The 17,856-nt window shown below is 48.1% G+C and overlaps 1 protein-coding gene across 1 annotated transcript in view; it reads left to right on the forward strand.

Annotated features, from left to right (window-relative positions):
• The first annotated feature begins 17,461 nt into the window (after positions 1-17,461).
• PTP4A3 (protein tyrosine phosphatase 4A3) overlaps positions 17,462-17,856 on the forward strand; it is a 134,309-nt gene continuing 133,914 nt past the window's right edge. The window contains exon 1 of the mRNA XM_075581635.1: positions 17,462-17,604. The gene's annotated coding sequence lies outside the window, so the exon portion shown is untranslated. The remainder of the gene's footprint in view (positions 17,605-17,856) is intronic.

Below are 17,856 nucleotides of genomic sequence, written 5' to 3' on the forward strand. Positions count from 1 at the left end.
ATCCCTCTAATTACGTGATTTAAAATGAGAGCATGATGTCTGTGTAAAACATCGACAAATATGCTGATTTAGCAGAAACAAGGAACTTATCAGGGTGAGAACACTAGAATGTCAATGGGTAAGTAGCAGATTGCAGTAATACCACAAAGTTATGTAATAATGTAATTTTTCTGTAATTATCTAATTATTACTTATGTGAAGTATAATTAAGAATGCCAGATCTGAGTAAGATGAGGCAAGTCTGAATGTTAAAGCAGTGAGATATTCAGTTCAGCTGTGATGCAATTCAGAAATATCAACTTGTATTGGACCAATTACTTAAATTGCAAGAATGGCGTTTCTGGGCAAAATGTACATTTTTACATGGAAACACATCTTACCTTATTTATTAAACAGTTTTTGCATGTCCAAGCAGTGCAAAAACTGCATTTCAGGAGGCTATTTGGTTCTGGCTGTGCAAATCCATGCGGTTTGCAAATGTTCCACGGAAGTTAAGAAATGTTGCAAAATTAGATATTCAATAAGATGGAAGATTACATATTGCAGGGAAAGTCTTGCTTGGGAATATTGCCTCTCCCAGGAGGAGAGAGACCAAAAATATTAAACTGTCATAGTGCCACAATCAGCATTAGTGTAGTTCAATTAATAACACCCACAGTCCAAAGGAATATACTTTAGATCACATTTGATGCAAAAAGTGCATATAGTTACGTTTTTTTGTATAGATACAGTAATTCCTGAAGAATATGGTGAAAGTGCTTAATTTGTCCCCTTTCCTGGCATGACAACACTCAGTTTAATGAAACTAGAAGACGCGGGAGAGGCCGAGTGATGTAGAGTGGTCAGGAAGCTACAGATGTAGCAAGACCTACTGTCTCCAGAGCCGCGGACGAGAAAAGCAAAACTCTGCCGCTCTGGAGACAATGTCTGCCGCTGTCACACTGCGAGGGGTCCATGCTCTGGGTCGGACCCCCACCAGCAGCAATAATCCCGTGGTCTCGGTCCTGCTGCTTGCAACGGTGCCAAAAACAGTAAGGCTACTGCCCCAGTGTTGGCTGCTGCACACGCGCCTGGCGCCACGTGCACAGCTTAAAGCCGCGGTCTGTAGGGAGCGATGGGAGGCGTGGGGGGCATGGCCAAAATGGGGGGGAGAGAGGGGGGGAATCCGTGAACGAACAAAGCTGTCTCAGTTGCTGTGGCACAGTAAGAATCCAGTACAGTACTTCTGCCATCTTTGTTGCATTGCAGTGGCTCATCAAAAGTCTGTCTAGTACCAACACTGAGAGCATTCTTCTGGCACTGATTTCCCTGTGTTTTCAGAGCTTTGGCTTGGAGCTTCCCCTGTGGCCCCGCCCCCCATCCCCTTCGCTGCCATTGGCTCCCCGCACACCACGTGACCGCGTCGCCGCACGTGAAGACAACATTCTTGTCTTCCCTGCTGGCTGCCGCACCATCACGCTGCGTGAGTCACGACAGCAGAAACCACCGGGGCCTGCCTGATAGAGGTGAGTGTCTGGTGTGCGGCGCTCATGCCGCAGTGTGCGCCACCGTGACCACCGCGGACTCAGCCTAAGGGAAGAAAGAGAGGACCTTTAAAAAGAAGCTGGTGGCAAATGGAGAGGGGGTACGCTGGCAGTCATTGGTCAACACGCTGGTAATTGAAGTTTGTATGTGGATCAGGTTGGGGGCAAATAGAAGATGGGGAGGCGACCGAGCTGTGGTCCATGTGGGGGGGTGGGGATGTGTATCGTACATGGTGAAGTAAGAAAGCACAGAGATTGTGCATTGAGCAGCTTTGTAAAGAAAGGAGAAGGAAATGTTACATGAAGAAATCATAAAGGCACCTTTATCAAGCGGAGGTTTGGAGCAGGGATCAGGCGTACTCACGGGACTTCTCTCGGGGGAACCTATCAACGGCCCCCACTGACATCGCTGCTACGAATGTTGCTGGACTGTGGAGGAGTTCTTTGAACGGTGCCTAGGAGGTTGCATGCTGCCGCCGCAGGTTTCATTGGTGTCATTATCATCTACAGCCTCCTGATCCGGCGAGTGGTAACCTCATTATACCTCGATGATTGCTTACTGACTTCCTATTTGATGTACGCAGAACCTTTTAATGTTTTAAATATATATATACATTTATTTCATACTTCACGATTTTGCCTTGTGCGCTGTGTTTTTGTCTCACTCTCCTAGCTCCAGGGGTGTTGAGCCACCCCACACGACGGCTGCAGACGCAAAACTCTACACCCTATATTGTAAGGTTTTTATTAGTTTGCACATATTTGTATTACTAAGGCAATTCGTTTGTTACTTTTGCCATCTTTCACGTGGGTCCTGTTTTAGCTGCGCACTGTCTTTTTTTCTATTTTGTCACCTTTATCAAGCGCTGGGACGCATTATCACACCCCTTCCGGTGTTAACCCCCATTCAAGTCAATGAGAGTTAATTCCGGGAATGGGTACTGTAAGCTGTAGCGACATTCCATAGGCGTGCTTGTAACAGGGACTTATCACTGAGAGAAACTGCCTCTAAATCCAGCAGCGAGCTAGTTAATTGCACACAGGCAATCAAACACACTCCACCTGGCTAATTAGGACTCTAAGAAAAGCCTGATGTGAGAAACAGGAGAGAGATCTCCTTATCTCGCATTTGGGCTGACAGAAAGAGAGCACAGAAGCCTGCACACAGGCACTGACTTGAGCACAAAGGCTCTGACTTGAGCACAAAGGCTCAAGATATCCTGACACCCAGGAAATATAGGTCTCTGCCAGAGACTGACATGGAGGGCCACCTGCTTAAGCTACCTCTTGAGACTTTTTGGTGATAGGTTGGTGATGGGAATATCCCTCCAGTCCTGCAGATATGTCTGGGGAAATAAGTTAGCCCTTACAAAGGGATAGGGGTTTGTTATTTTGTAGTTTTTGTATGTTTTGCCTGGATAAATGAACAGGCTCAAAAAAGCCAAGATATAATAACACACAAATCAGTCTCCATTAAATGTACCTCTGCACACATCTCTTACATATGGTGTCAGAACTTGGGATGAGAGGTAGCCCTTGAAGTTCAAAGGGGCCCCGGAGCCTGCCTGTGAGAATTATTGCGTTTTTGCCTGCATATAGTTCCTGCAAACAGCCTGAGCAACAAAACAAAGAATCACGTGACCAGAATTAAAGGCTACATCCAGACAGGAAAACTACGCTGTATTGTATTGTATTGTATGTCTTTATTTATATAGCGCCATACAGTAAATGTCATGGGAATAAGTGCTTCAGACATACTGTAAAAGTAACATTAAGGAATGAGTCCCTGCTCCGAGGAGCTTACAATCTAATTGGTAGGTAGGGAGAACGTACAGAGACAATAGGAGGGAATTCTAGTAAGTGCGTCTGCAGGGGGCCAAGCTTTATGTATCATGTGTCCATGATTATCCACAGTGCTATTTATATGCTTCTTTAACACTGCACTGGTGAAAGTCACAAAGCCACAGTTTGATTGGGAGGACTGCGACAGACGGTGACCCACACAAGGTACTGATGCTGTGACCAGAGTCTACCCCACCACTTGTGTGAAGAAAAAAAAACCCCATGGGATTTTAAAAATGGCTGCCCAGCTGAAGTCAAATACAGACACTGCAAGAATGGGGACGAAAATGTGTCCCTGATGTAAAGAGCCCAGCCACACGGAGCAGTGTCCATTCAGGCCATATTCGGATGATCCCTATGTGTAGGGTTACCAGATTTTGAAAATGAAAAACCGGGACACATAAAAAAATTATTAATACAACAAATTACATTATTAAAAAATGAATATTATAATGATATTTATCTAATAGTGTCACCATTGATGCTGTATTATTCATTCTACCTCTTGCCATTATCTCTCTACCTTCTCCCCCATTCCTTCTATCCCTCCCCTGCCCCATTTTCTCTCACCCTCCCCCCACCCCATTTTCTCACCCCCACCAGTCTCTCTCCCTTCCCTGCCCCCCAGTTTAACTCCCTTCCTCCCCCATTCTCTCTCCCTTCCCTCCCCTCATTCTCTACACATCCCCCCATTCACTCTCTCTTCCTCCGCTCCTCCATTTTCTCTCTCTCAATCCCCTCCTCTACTCTCCCTCCCCCGTCCATTCTCTCTCCACCTCCTCCATTCTCACTACCCCCCCCCCCCCCCCATTCTCTCTCTGACCTGCACAGACACACAGCCACTGACCTGTGCGGATACTCACACAGCCACTGATCTGCAGACAGACCTGCACAGCCACTGACCTGCACAGCCACTGACACAGAACTTGCACAGACCCTGACCCTGCACAGACCCTGACCCTGCACAGACCCTGACCCTGCACAGACCCTGACCCTGCACAGACCCTGACCCTGCACAGACCCTGACCCTGCACAGACCCTGACCCTGCACAGACCCTGACCTTGCACAGACCCAGACCCTGCAGAGACCCTGACCCTGCACAGAACCAGACCCTGCACAGAACCAGACCCTGCGCAGACCCTGACCCTGCACAGACCCTGACCCTGCACAGACCTTGCACAGACCCTGGCCCTGCACAGACCCTGACCCTGCACAGCCACTGACCCTGCACAGCCACTGTCACAAACCCAGACCCTGCACAGACCCTGACCCTGCACAGACACACACTGACCCTGCACAAACCCTGACCCTGCACAGACCCTGACCCTGCACAGACCCTGACCCTGCACAGACCCTGACCCTGCACAGCCACTGACCCTGCACAGCCACTGTCACAGACCCTGACCCTGCACAGCCACTGACCCTGCACAGCCACTGTCACAGACCCTGCACAGACCCAGACCCTGCACAGACCCAGACCCTGCACAGACACTGACCCTGACCAGACACTGACCCTGCACAGACACACACTGACCCTGCACAGACCCCGACACACTAATCCTGCACAGACACACACTGACTCCGACACACTGACCCTGCAGAGACACACACTGACCCAGACACACTGACCCTGCACAGACACACACTGACCCTGACACACTGACCTTGCACAGACACACACTGACCCTGACACACTGACCCTGCACAAACACACACTGACCCTGACACACTGAACCTGCACAGACACACACTAACCGACACACTGACCCTACACAGACACACACTGCCACTGACACACTGACCCTGCACAGACACACACTGACACTGACACACTGACCCTGCACAGACACACACTGACACACTGACCCTGCACAGACACACACTGACCCTGACACACTGACCCTGCACTGAGACACTGACCCAACACTGACACTGTACTGGGACACTGACACTGCACTGAGACACTGACCCTACACTGACACCAGCTCTGAGGAGCAGCTGCAGGTGGGGAGTGGAGGGTAGTGTGTGTGTCCTACCTTTCACTGTGGAGCTTGGTTGGGGGGGGGAAGCCATCTAGGTTGGGGGGGAAGCTACCTCACTTCCAGTTCTCACTGCTGAGGCTCCGCTGTCACTAACCCCGCCCCTACCCTCTGCAGCAGCAGTCAGGCCGGCCTCTGCTTTCCTCCCTGCATACTTGCTCTCTGCTGCCCCCACCTTCTCTGGTCAAAGCCGGGACAGCCACAAAAAAAAGGGACATTTTAAAGTATGTCAGGCCATTTGGTCACCATACCTATGTGGCCCCAGAAAAAAGACTGCAGCCAGAGGAATATTTTTTTCAACGTGCCAAGGAACTGCAGCAGCAAGCAATGCGCTGTGGTCACAAGGAAGATACAGAAGTTTTTCTTGGCAAGGGCATATCCAGTATCACTGATGAGAAAGAATGTGTGCACAGTGCTGCTGATGTTTCAGAACCTACCAAAGTAAAGAAGAAAAAGTCTACAGAGACGCCTGTGAGAACTACAAACTCTGCAAGCAAAGTCTGCCCACCTGTAGGACTACCAGCTGGGGTTCTAACGAATACAGTGAAAACAGCTTCAATAGCGCCTCCCGAGGTCAGGAAGAAAAATACACCTGATAGCCCCAAAATGGAGGACAAGATGTGGCATTCCTGTAATGAACCCTACCCCATGGAAGAGTGGCCCTTCGGTCCTATGAGGATATGGATAAGGATGAAGATATCTCTTATGGGGAACCCGAACCGAGCCACACCCACAGAACACCCCAAGAATGGTGGAGGTGTCTAAAGTCGCTACGCACCGAACAAACAGGTCTCTTTGACCCCGAATATTCCTGGCAGCTAACGCAACTGCAAAAAAAGCATGTTGGATACAGCGAATCTGCTGAAGTTTCAAATAAAGACAGAGACCCCAGTATCCCTGATGGGACGGAGTTGTCCAAAACAAAAGGGCGGAAAAAGAAAAGTGGTGCTTCACTTACCGTGGAAGGAAGAGACACGTCCACAGATCTCACAGAGAAAAAGGCGGTCCGAGATGCCCTGTAGCCTAGAGAAAATGGAGGATTCGTCACACGGATAACAGAATATCCAGAGAGCCCAAGGCAGAAGTCGTGTAACACAAAGAAGTGTCTATCCGGTGCTAACAGTGAGGAACCCTCAACCAACCATACGAGGGAAGCGGAGCCGGGACCAGTGACTGACCAACCACTTGACCAGATCTGAAGATGCACTGCAAGCTGCCAGGCATAACTGTGATCTGCTCCATGAAGATTTAAAATGGAGAGAGAAAATAATGTTGAGCTACAGAAGACTGTGCTCGCAACTTACTCGGCGACCAAGACCAAATTGGAGGATCTAAGGACCGATCTAAATACTGCGAACTCTACTATTACCTTCCAGGGATGAAAAGCAGAGCAAGTCTGACCGAATGATTTCTAATCTGAAACAGAAGTATGAGGAGGTACAGTGTTTCAGCAAGAGGTTTGCAATCACCATAGAGAGGTGTAATTCTCTCAGAATGAGGTTCATACTCTCCGCATAGAACTGAATGCCTCACACTAGGAGGTCAACAGTGTCCAGACAGATGTGGACATAGCACAAAATGAGGTTCACACTCTCGGCATAGAACTGGATGCCTCACACCAAGAGATCAGCAGTTGCCGCACAGAACTGGAAGTCTCCTAAAAGGAACTTCATAGTCTCGCTAAGGAGCTGGACATCTCTCAAAAAGCTGTCTACAGTCTTAGTATGGATCTTAAAGTCTTTCCAAAGGAGCTTCACACCCTCAACCTAGAGATAGAAGTCTCACGCCAGGAGAACGGGAGTCTCAACTCAGAAGTGCGTAAATGGAAGGAGGACTACAAGGAGGCCCTGAATATTATAGAGACTGTAAGAAGAGAAAATACAAGGCTGAAAGATGAAACGTTAGAAGCATTGGAGCCAAAACACACAAGCAGAGCACCTACTGCAGAACCAACTGCAAGGTCAGCGTACGCACCTACAGATTGCCAAAGAGAAGCAGCCATCTCTGGAGGAAGAAAATATGCAGGCTGCTAAAGAAGTACAAGTGCTGCAGGAACATCTGATTACCCAGTGTGTCCCCGCAGAGCAGCATGAGGGACTGAAGGCTACCCTGAGCATCACCAGAGCATCGCTAGAGGCCAAGCTTAGAGGCCCGGTGACTCGGTACATGAGGGAGCACAAGAAGGTCCATAAACTGAGGCAAGCGGCTGCGGCCCAAGCGAAGAAATTCACAGAGCTCCAAAATATAATGAAGACTGCGTTCCCACAAACAGGGGAGGTATGTAACAGGGACTTATCACTGAGAGAAACTGCCTCTAAATCCAGCAGCGAGCTGGTTAATTGTACATAGGCAATCAACCACACTCCACCTGGCTGATTAGGACTCTGAGAAAAGCCTGGGTTTGGGCTGACAGAAGGAGAATAGAGACTCCTGAACACAGGCACTGTCTTGAGCACAAAGGCTGTGCTGAGATCAAGACATCCAGACACCCAGAGACCTATATTTCCTTGGCACAGAGACCCAGGAACCTGCCAGAGCCTGGCATGGAGGGCCACCTGCTTAAGGTAACCTGAGACTTTGGGGTGATAGGCTGGTAATGGGAATATCCCTCCAGTCCTGCAGATAGGGTCTGGGGAAGTAAGTTAGCCCTTACAAAGGGATAGGGGTTTGTTGTTTTTTGTATGTTTTGCCTGGATAAAGGAACAGGCTCAATAAAGCCAAGATATAATTTCACCCAAATCGGTCACCATTATACGTACCTCTGCACACATCTCTTCCAGTGCTCCTGTAGAAAGGTGAGAAGGCAAATTAGATGCACATTAGTAGCAGGGGTCACAGAGAGGAAGAGAATTTAAAATAAAACCGGCACAGGAGGGAGTTAAAGGATTGAGGTAAAACAGGAGGTAATTGGGAAGGGCTGAATACGCAGGGAAAAAAGGAAAAGAATAAAGCAGAAATATATTATATTCATAATACAACAAGAAATAAAGGAAAACGGGGTATTAAAAATGGAAGATAATAGAGAAAACAATAATGTTATAGCATCACAAGCAGGGTAAATCATTCTGGATTATATTATTATAATCTGAAGAATCCCTGCACTAGTGCTTCGCAGCGAATAACTATTTATATTATCTAATTGCTACACCACCTCATCATTTATCAGGAATGTACAGTAATTGTAAATTCCTATTTTTCATGTTGCATTTAACCCACCAATCAGGCGGCCAAGAGCTATTGGAGGCGCCTGCCATTGACCCTCCCTGTATGTGCCCATGATGTTACTATGGGGTATAAAAGGTGGGGAGGGAGGCCCCTGTTAGAAAGGCTACGAGTGCTGGAAAAATCAAATTGAGATGACTTCCAGCGATCTCGACCAAGCCGTCGCTCCGACGCACCGTCGCATCGCGCTTACTATAAGCGCACGCGATGGCGGCAATGGCATTTGTTTTCCTGCGACGTTGCGTTTGCTGTCGCTGGCACTATAATTGCAGCCTTCGTGTTCGTTCCAGTGCCGGTTCCAGGCATGAGGTCCAGTCTGGTCTAGGTCCAGTTCGTGTTAGACACTGCGTGGCAGCATTACGGGGAAAAGCTCCTCGCGGATGTTCCCGCACCTAGGCCTGTAGAATGTCCCTCAGTTGGGTGCGTTATTTCTATGTATGTGACAATGTGGATACGGTTTTCCAATAAATTCATTTTAATTCATTGTAGTTCTGTCTGGCGAGCTGGCCCCTGGTGTATTTTTCCTGTTCTCCTGTGACAGCCACGTGATCCTTTGTACAGAGGAAGGGAGTGTAGCCCTCTTTCCCCCCCCTAAGTGAGATTGGGGTGTGTAGGTGTATCTGACTACTTATCAGTGTGGTGCTATACCTGTTGGCTCACAGGAGGGCTGAGCTTCCGCCATGGGGAACCTGGGGCATTTATACTAGGGGTACTTACTTCCAACGATGCAGCGCCTCCACCTGCGATGGCTCCCACCATAGGGGGAGTGGTTCCTCGCAGGACAATCACAATAATCGATACTCACACAGATATATATATTAACTAGGGACTTTACTCAACATGCAAGAAACAGATCACAGCAATATCAACATCATAACCTGTGCCCCTCTCTAGAGGAGACACTTACTGCGTCGCGCAGGACGCTTCCCAACACTAGGTGATCCCACCCAGTGTCCCGAGAATCCCCAACCAATGTCCCGCACTCTAGGAGAGAACGTGGGTGACTGCGCAGTCACTAATTAATGTGTTAGGCCTGTTGGTGCACATATATATAGTGAATACCTACCGAGCACTCCGATGCTCGGGCCTGCAACACTCTTCTAAAAGGGGCAGACGTGCGATGCATCCGTCTGATCCTATCCAGGTACTTCTCCAGGAACCCCAACGAGGGTCCCACCGCTTCACGGGAACACAACCGAATCACGGCAACACCAACCGCATTACGGGAACAGCAACCGCCGCTATCCCTGTCTATCCCTAACTAACCCTAAAGCGACAGGAACACTAACCTAGGGCCTGTCCCTGATGAACCGCAACCTGGGGTGGCTTGGGGAAATCTCCTAGGGCCTGCGAAGTAATAACCTGCCCCACTCCCCTAACTCATCCCAGTCCTGACACTCACTGAACACTAACACTAACCCTAACACTAGCAGCTACGCACTGCAAACTTCGTAACGCGTACAGCAACTTGCTGCACACTAGCACTATGCCTTCTTGTCAAGCCTCACAGCCCTGCCAGCCGTGATCCTGACAAGACAGCACACAGACACGCACTAAGGGCAGCGTCCCTAATCTGGGCCGTCCCTCAACACTTACCCACTAACCTGGTGGGGAGTTGGGGCCTTACTTGGGATGTGGGGACCTTACTCGATGCAGGAGCTGCACATGCTCTCTGCACCCTTCCTTCCCTCACAGCTCCCCAGCTCCAACTGCCGTTCTCAGCGCGCGAAATGTATCTTATTGCTCCCTCTGGAGATCCTTGTCCCTTATTGGCCACACGGAGGCACCTGATGTGCTTGCCCCTAAGCCTCATGGGAGTTGTAGTCCCGTGGAGGCTGCAAATACATTGGGGCCACGTGCGCACTTTCCCTGCGCATGTGCGAGTCTTTGGGGGCCACCTCAACCCTTCCTGCACTTTCCCTACACTCGCGCGTCTTCTCCCTAGCTCTGGGGCCTTACCTGCGCCTGCGCGATCACTGCGCATGCGCGAGTCTCTCCGCAATGGCGGCGCCCTCCTCGCTAGCTGCCGGGACCGCAGCAACGCGATCGCGGCCTTAGCAACGGCCCGATCGCGTCCCCGGCAACCAGCCTGCTCGCGGAGATAGCACGCTACTCCCTGCTCCGGCCCCCACCTTTGGAAGCAGCCGTCGGGTCCGTCGCTGGCTCCGGCGGCACCCGCGACCACGTTGCAGAAAGGGAGGGGGGTCTCTAGGAGCTGCTGGAGACCTGGGTTACACTGAATGGAAGCTCACTTTCAAACTGGTTGCTTGTTGTGTTTGGGTCATTACCTGGTGCATTAATATTCCCTTTTTGTCTCTTAACACTCCATTCCCATGTTTACCTTTTTATGTGATATTCTATACAAAGTGGAAACAAAAGAAACAGCGCACAACGCCAAATAGTGAAGCAAGTAATGCTATATATTAGTAATTACAGGGTAATAAATCTGCATACATCAAAACAGTGGAATAGGTGCATTTAGTGTGTTTCACACAAGTTACCACTCAGCAAATGTTGTCAGAAGAGTCTGCAGCTTGCTTCTCTCAGCGGGGGCGCTACGTTGGTTCAGGAGCAGGATTAATGTCCAAAACCCCTCATCCAGCAGTACATCGCTCCCAAGGGGATTTCCCTTTACAGCAACCACGCTCCGTTGCAGGTATTGATGCTTGGTGGGACCGCTCGCGCTTCCAAGCCGTCTGGTGCAGCTCGTGTGGCTCAGCGAGCAGATCCACTGTACGGGGGTGAGACCTCAGATCTGCAAGGGTACACTCGGCGTGCCACGTTGTCGCTCCGTCACGGGATACTGCGTGATGACGTCACAGTCTCCGCAGCAGCGAGGGAACCGGCAGGGAGGCAGTCAAAGTCTCTCAAAGTCTCTCAAAGTCTCTCATATGCCCAAAATTACCACCGTGAGTAATACTAGCAGGGTGAAGCCAATGGAGGCAATGGCAATATTAAGGCACTAGATAAAAATCATCCAACATGTTTCGTAGAATAAACTACTTCTTCAGGGAAGTTGTGGCGTTGTGCGCTGTTTCTTTTGTTAATATATAGCATTACTTGCTTCACTATTTGGCGTTGTGCGCTGTTTCTTTTGTTTCCATTTCTTAGAGTGTGGGGGGTGCTGAGCCACCCCCTGTGTTTATAGCAGCAGACGCCTCTACAAATACACGGTTATGTGATATAATTTCTTCATATATACACCCTCACTGTGGTTATTGTGATTTATTTCTTGGTCACTTATTTATGTGGATTAGTCACTGCACTATATTTATATTCTAAATTCTGGGTTAGATAGTAGCGCACAGTATTTTCTCTGTTTTTTATTCTATACAAAGGCCTCGAACCCAGGGCGCTGGGATGGTTTAATGCAGGGGTGCTCAACTCCAGTACTCAAGCTCCCCCAACATGTCAGGTTTTCAGGATATCCCTGCTTCAGCATAGGTGGCTCAATCAGACCCAGCTTCAGCACAGGTGGCTCAATCAGAGGCTCAGTCTTTGATTGAGCCTCTGATTGAGCCACCTGTGCTGAAGCTGGGATATCCTGAATACCTGCCCTGTTGGGAGGGGGTGCTTGAGGACTGGAGCTGAGCCCCCCGGGGTTAACGCATATATCCTACCTATCAAAAAGCGTGTAACCTGTCTTAACCATTTCCCTACCAGAGGGGGCAATCACAGTAGACAAAAAAAGTTGAAGATTGAGCCTCTGATTGAGCCACCTGTGCTGAAGCAGGGCCTGATTGAGCCACCTGTGCTGAAGCAGGGCCTGAGTGAGCTACCTGTGCTGAAGCAGGAACTCATTGAGGCCCCTGTGCGGAAGTTGGGATATACTGAAAACCTGACGTGTTTGGGGGGGGGGGTGCTTGAGGACTAGAGTTGATCCCCCCTGGTTTAACGTTTAAGATTTTCCTCAATTATGTTTCTTATTGGTTCGTATCGCACAGTGGCTTCTATGAGCTACAATGGCCTGTATATCATCAACCCAAATCTGTAACCCCCATCTACCCTCTTCAACCTGCTTACCCTCCTCAGAATTAATTCCACCAATTTTTCTTTCCCCCTTATACTTTACCTTTCCACGTTACTATTTGGCAGTTCTAAAAAATATATAGGAATCATGATGTTTCGATGTTCTCTGCCATTTGCTCTTGGTTTGTACTCTCGTGAGAGGTGAAAAGGTGACAGCTGGATCTTGGGAACATTTACAGAAGGCTATTTCATGCACAATCTAACTGACCATCCGTATTCTTAATGTTACGTGGCTAAACTCACCTTTAAAGGGGAAACTCGTTCTTACAGATTTAAAAAATAGCAAAGAAGATCAAATCTTGATTTAAAGACACATTTTTTTTTACGTAGCTTTTCTTCTTGCGGGCATGGCAAAAGTAGAGGGAAGTTACCATACTTATCCAGGCAAGAATACCCATTAAATTGGATTATACCAAATCTGATAAAGATGGCAGACTTGTAATAGTTGTAGGAATAATTGGCCGTACAGATGTTACACCGTTTTAGCTTATATGCACCAAGGGATAATGCATCTAAAGTTTTTCACACTGATCTCACCAAAATAATGGCTCATGAGAAAGGTCACCTTTATTATAGGAGATCTCAATGTTATCATAGACCCTGACGTTGACAGATTGAAGACTACTATTAAAATAGGAACCACATATCTTTACAAAAACTGATGAGAGAGCGAACCCTGCTTGACACTTGGAGACTTAAATCCTGTTTAAGCTACTAACCTAGAAGCTGCTCTTTCTATTCTGCAGAGCATGATCAATAAACTAGAATGCACTATACACTAGCTCAGGGGCGGCCAACTCCAATCCTGCAGGGCCACCAACAGGTCAGGTTTTAAGGATATCCCTGCTTCAGCACAGGTGGCTCAGTCAGAATGACTGAGCCACCTGTGCTGAAGCAGGGATGTCCCCCTGGGAGAACAGCTGTCCCGAGTGTTCTAACACTTTCCTGTCTAGGGTTGGCATATTCTGATAGATATTTATCAATCAAATCATTAGATTTTCACCATGGGATACATCTTCCAAAGCATGTAGTGAAGTTTAATAATTAACACCTGCACTGTTAATTTCAGTAGGGTCATGAATTAAGGATGTTTTTTCATCCATAATGGCATAAATATTTAGGTTGGGTAACCCGCCTTGTTTGCAGCTTTATTACCTTTATCAAATAATATTTGTTCCATCCATCACATTGCTTTCTCATAAAATGTTTTGTCAGTTCGATTCTTGTTGGCTTAATTTAGTTAATATTTGGAGTGGGGCTGTTGCAATAGACTTTCTCCAAAGCAGGCTGCCTATTGTGAAGTTCATTGAGGCATTCCAATTTAGATCTCATCCAATGTGTGGCTAAGCTAATGATGTTTCCTCACACTACTTGTGTACCACCAAATGCAGTTGAGGATATTTGTGAGGATGTATTAAGAGCAAAGTAAGGGCCGTTCTATACTGGTTGCGGCCGTGCGCGCGCGTGTGCATGTGCGAAAGCGTGTGCACGTGCCGCATGCTTTTCCCTGTTATAGAGCCAGGAGCTACAGGTATGTATATATGTGTATATATGTGTGTGTGTGAGAGTATATGTGTGTGTGCGAGTATATGTGTGTGCATGGGTTGTGTTAGTGAAGAAATTCCTAAATAAGATTTTTTTAAAGATTAAAAAAAAGGTTAATAAATATTTTTATTTTTTATTTGTGCAATCATTGACACACACACACACACACACACACACACACACACACACACACACACACACATTTGAGCGCCGGTAGCGGCGCAAAATCATCTTTCCCACCGTCTTCGCCGCTGTCTGTCGGCTCCCCGCTCCCTGCCGTGCACGCTCGTAGCACGCGCCCGCCACTATAGAACGGTCCTAAGTCTCAATAAACTCCAGAATCCCATTCCTAGCTGTTGGGTTGTGGAATCCTTTATTTAAAATCTTTGGGAAACAGAGTGACTGGCACATGATCAGCAGACCATGTGATGTTTCCAATGTTGGCTTTACAAATGGAAGCGATGAGATCAGAATGAACTAGTGAATGGGGTGGCCAACTCCAGTCCTCATGGGCCAAGAACAGTCCAGGTATTAGGGATATCCCTGCTTCAGCACAGGTGGCTCAATCAGTGGCTCGGTTGGGACCGAGCCACCAGTGCTGAAGCAGGGATATCCTTAACCTAACCTGTTGGTGGCCCTTGAGGACAGGAGTTGGCCATGCCTAGTGTAGTATATTCTTTGAAGTATATGAAACAGAGTAACCAAATGCACAATGTTTCAACTTTCACAACCAGCTCTCCAGTTTTAGATCTGTAGCCTGCCAGGGCGATGTGGAGTGTGTGTGAGCCTCCGTGGGTGGCATCTGGACTGCAGCTCCAGCCTCTTCCCGCAGTGCATCGCGCAAGCTCAGCATGGCTCGGGTTACGCCTGTCTTACCTAGAGGTGGAGGTAGCTTCTTCCAGAGCCTGAAATAGGGGTCCTTTCTCTCTCTGTCCTAAAACTCATACCCCCTACAGAGGAAGCAGACGTTATTGCAAACAATACAGCGTTGCGGCGGAACACAAAGAACGCGCCTGCGGGAGCAACATCCACTGAAAATGCATTAGACGCGTGCAAAAAAAAGGGGCTGGGCTAACTCACCTGCGGGTGCAATAAAATCTCCTGCATCTGTAAGTAACGCATCGTTAAACCCCTGTGTTACCTACAACGGAGCTCTAGGGGTATGCGTTGTTAGAGGGAACATGTCTTTGGCTTATTATTAGCACTAGTAATGCACAGGCTTGTTACGGCTGAAAACCGCACTTAACACTGCGTTAGTGATCTTTGAAGATACCCGTTATTACCACTTATCGCCTCGTTTTGATATTATGTCAAATGTATTGTAAAGCGCTATGTACCTGGATGGCGCTATATGAATAAAGACATACCTATGTAACCTTATTCCTGAAGAAGTAGCATCTCATAGCTACGAAACGCGTAGGATTGTTCTTTGTTTTTATTGGTACCTTTTATGCCTCCATAACAGTCCTGTAACAACCCTACACGGTAGTAATCAGGCCAGTACTATTCTGTGCATTTTATTCCAACGCTACACCGCTCGGGTGTATACTGTTGTAGCCACGCCTTCCGTGTGACGTCACACGGATGCGCAAACACAGAGGTGAATCGTCATTGCCAGCTGCCGGCCATCTTGGCTGGGACGCGAACACCTCCCTGTGTTCCCCTGCTATCGATGCATCGGCATATGGTTATAGAGACTTTCCTCCACTACACACATAGTGTGTTTAACCGAGGACTCCTTACATCAGTGCCGCGTGTGATATTCAGACGACAACGAAGTGCCCTCTACACGTGATCCCCAGACGACTTGGATGCTTGTTACAAGCTGCAGTCACCGTGAGAGACCCAGATGACACCTGGAAACTGTAGAGGACCACTTACCAGAGGGACCTCCTTCCATTGCCCACCCTGATGCCAGCTGTGTGGTAAAATCGTGTATTGTTACACGTATATTTGAATATTCTTTTATATTGATGTATGCAGAATACTTACCTCCTTTTTATACTAAACACGTTTTTTGATATACTTCACCATTTGCGTTTTGCGCTTTTTTTCTTGTCTTTTATACATACGTAACGTAGCTATGTGGATCTGGGTCTACGTGTGTGCGTAGAGAGGAGCTTGTGGACCTAAAGGCTTGCTAATAAAACACATGTAGTAACAAAGGAGGGAGGAGGGGGTATGATACCTTTTTATTGGACCAACGGGTAGTTGATACGTTACAAGCTTTCAAATCAGGGCAGGGTAACCGGTGAAGGACCCCGAGAGGTTGGAAAGCTTGTAACGTATCAACTACTTGTGGGTCCAATAAAAAGCATCATACCCCCTACTCCCTCTCCCTCCTTTGTTACTAGATGGAAGAAAGGACCAGCACGACTACTCACCCTTCTTTGCTCACAGCAGCGGTAACCTTAGCAAAAGTGACGTCGCTGGGCCAATAGCCCGCGAAGTGCCGACGTCAACATCACGGCGTCGTCATGACGCTGCTTCGTGCTGTCGGCTGAAAATCCCAGCGCTTCAGCACGCCTGCAGACGCTCGCAGGAGCCCCCTCTAAAGACATCTTCATTGAGGATGACGGGGCTCCTCACAAAAGAAACTGATATTAGGCAATCCTTAATTTTATACTATAAAACTATACACAAAAATATAATTTGTGATTGTAATCAGAATTACTTAGCTTAGAAATTTAGCCTTGGTCCCAAATACTATTGTTACAGTCTTGAATCCGGCTGCGTCTCCCGTGTATGTGTGTATATCTTTATTCATGTACATAGTGCTTCACAGCAGTAATACACATGATAATCATATACATACTAAATAATACACAAAACACAAGAAGTGCTTTCCACTGTTTTCCTACGTTGGGAGATATGAAATTGACTAGGAAAAAAAAGCAAGGAACAGAAATGTCAACCTCTGGGGACCGAAATGGGTGAGATTTGGGTAAAAAAAAACTATATTAAAAAATTGCATTTATATTGAAAAGAATGAATCTCTTTTGTATCAGTGACAGTCTATGAGGTCACAAGCAGTGGGACTGACCACCCTCCCCCCCCCCCAAAACCAGCCAGAGTTCCCAGGCCGGCTAGTAAAGAGTGGCCACGTGGTCTTCCCACCGCCTCTCCCCCACGTTCATCCCAGGTCACCTAAGGACACTTCCAGGGAGTCCCCTTCAACTCTCAGCCGGGGGGGAAAGGCTGGCTGAGCGTCACGTGACTGGGCGGGGTTTTACAAAGCTGGGCGCGCGCTTCGGAACGCAAGGTCTGGGGCAGCGTTCCACGGCTAGGTCGCGCGCCGCTATACTAGGGGGGGGCTGGAGTGAAGCGCGAGGCGGCGGTAGCGCGCGCAGTGCCGTTCAGCTGGCTGCACCGGTTCGGGAAGCCGGCGGGAGCTTTCCACAGGGTATGTACCCGTTGCTCTTCTATGATATATACACTGCAAACACAGGGGGGAAAGGCATGTTCTGTCTTTGTTTTGTAAATGCATAGCAGGCAGCATGATGTAGGCGGTGTAGTATGGTTTCTCAGCACAGTGTCAGGGTGGCCATTGACGAACAGGATTTCATCCTTGCTGTGAAGTTTTCTTTTTTTGTTGTTGTTGGCAATCTGTGCCATGATCGGGTAGCACGTGTGCATTAACCCTGCATGCATGTCT

The sequence above is a fragment of the Ascaphus truei genome, chromosome 2 (genome assembly GCF_040206685.1).
Source record: "Ascaphus truei isolate aAscTru1 chromosome 2, aAscTru1.hap1, whole genome shotgun sequence".
Taxonomy (NCBI): domain Eukaryota; kingdom Metazoa; phylum Chordata; class Amphibia; order Anura; family Ascaphidae; genus Ascaphus; species Ascaphus truei.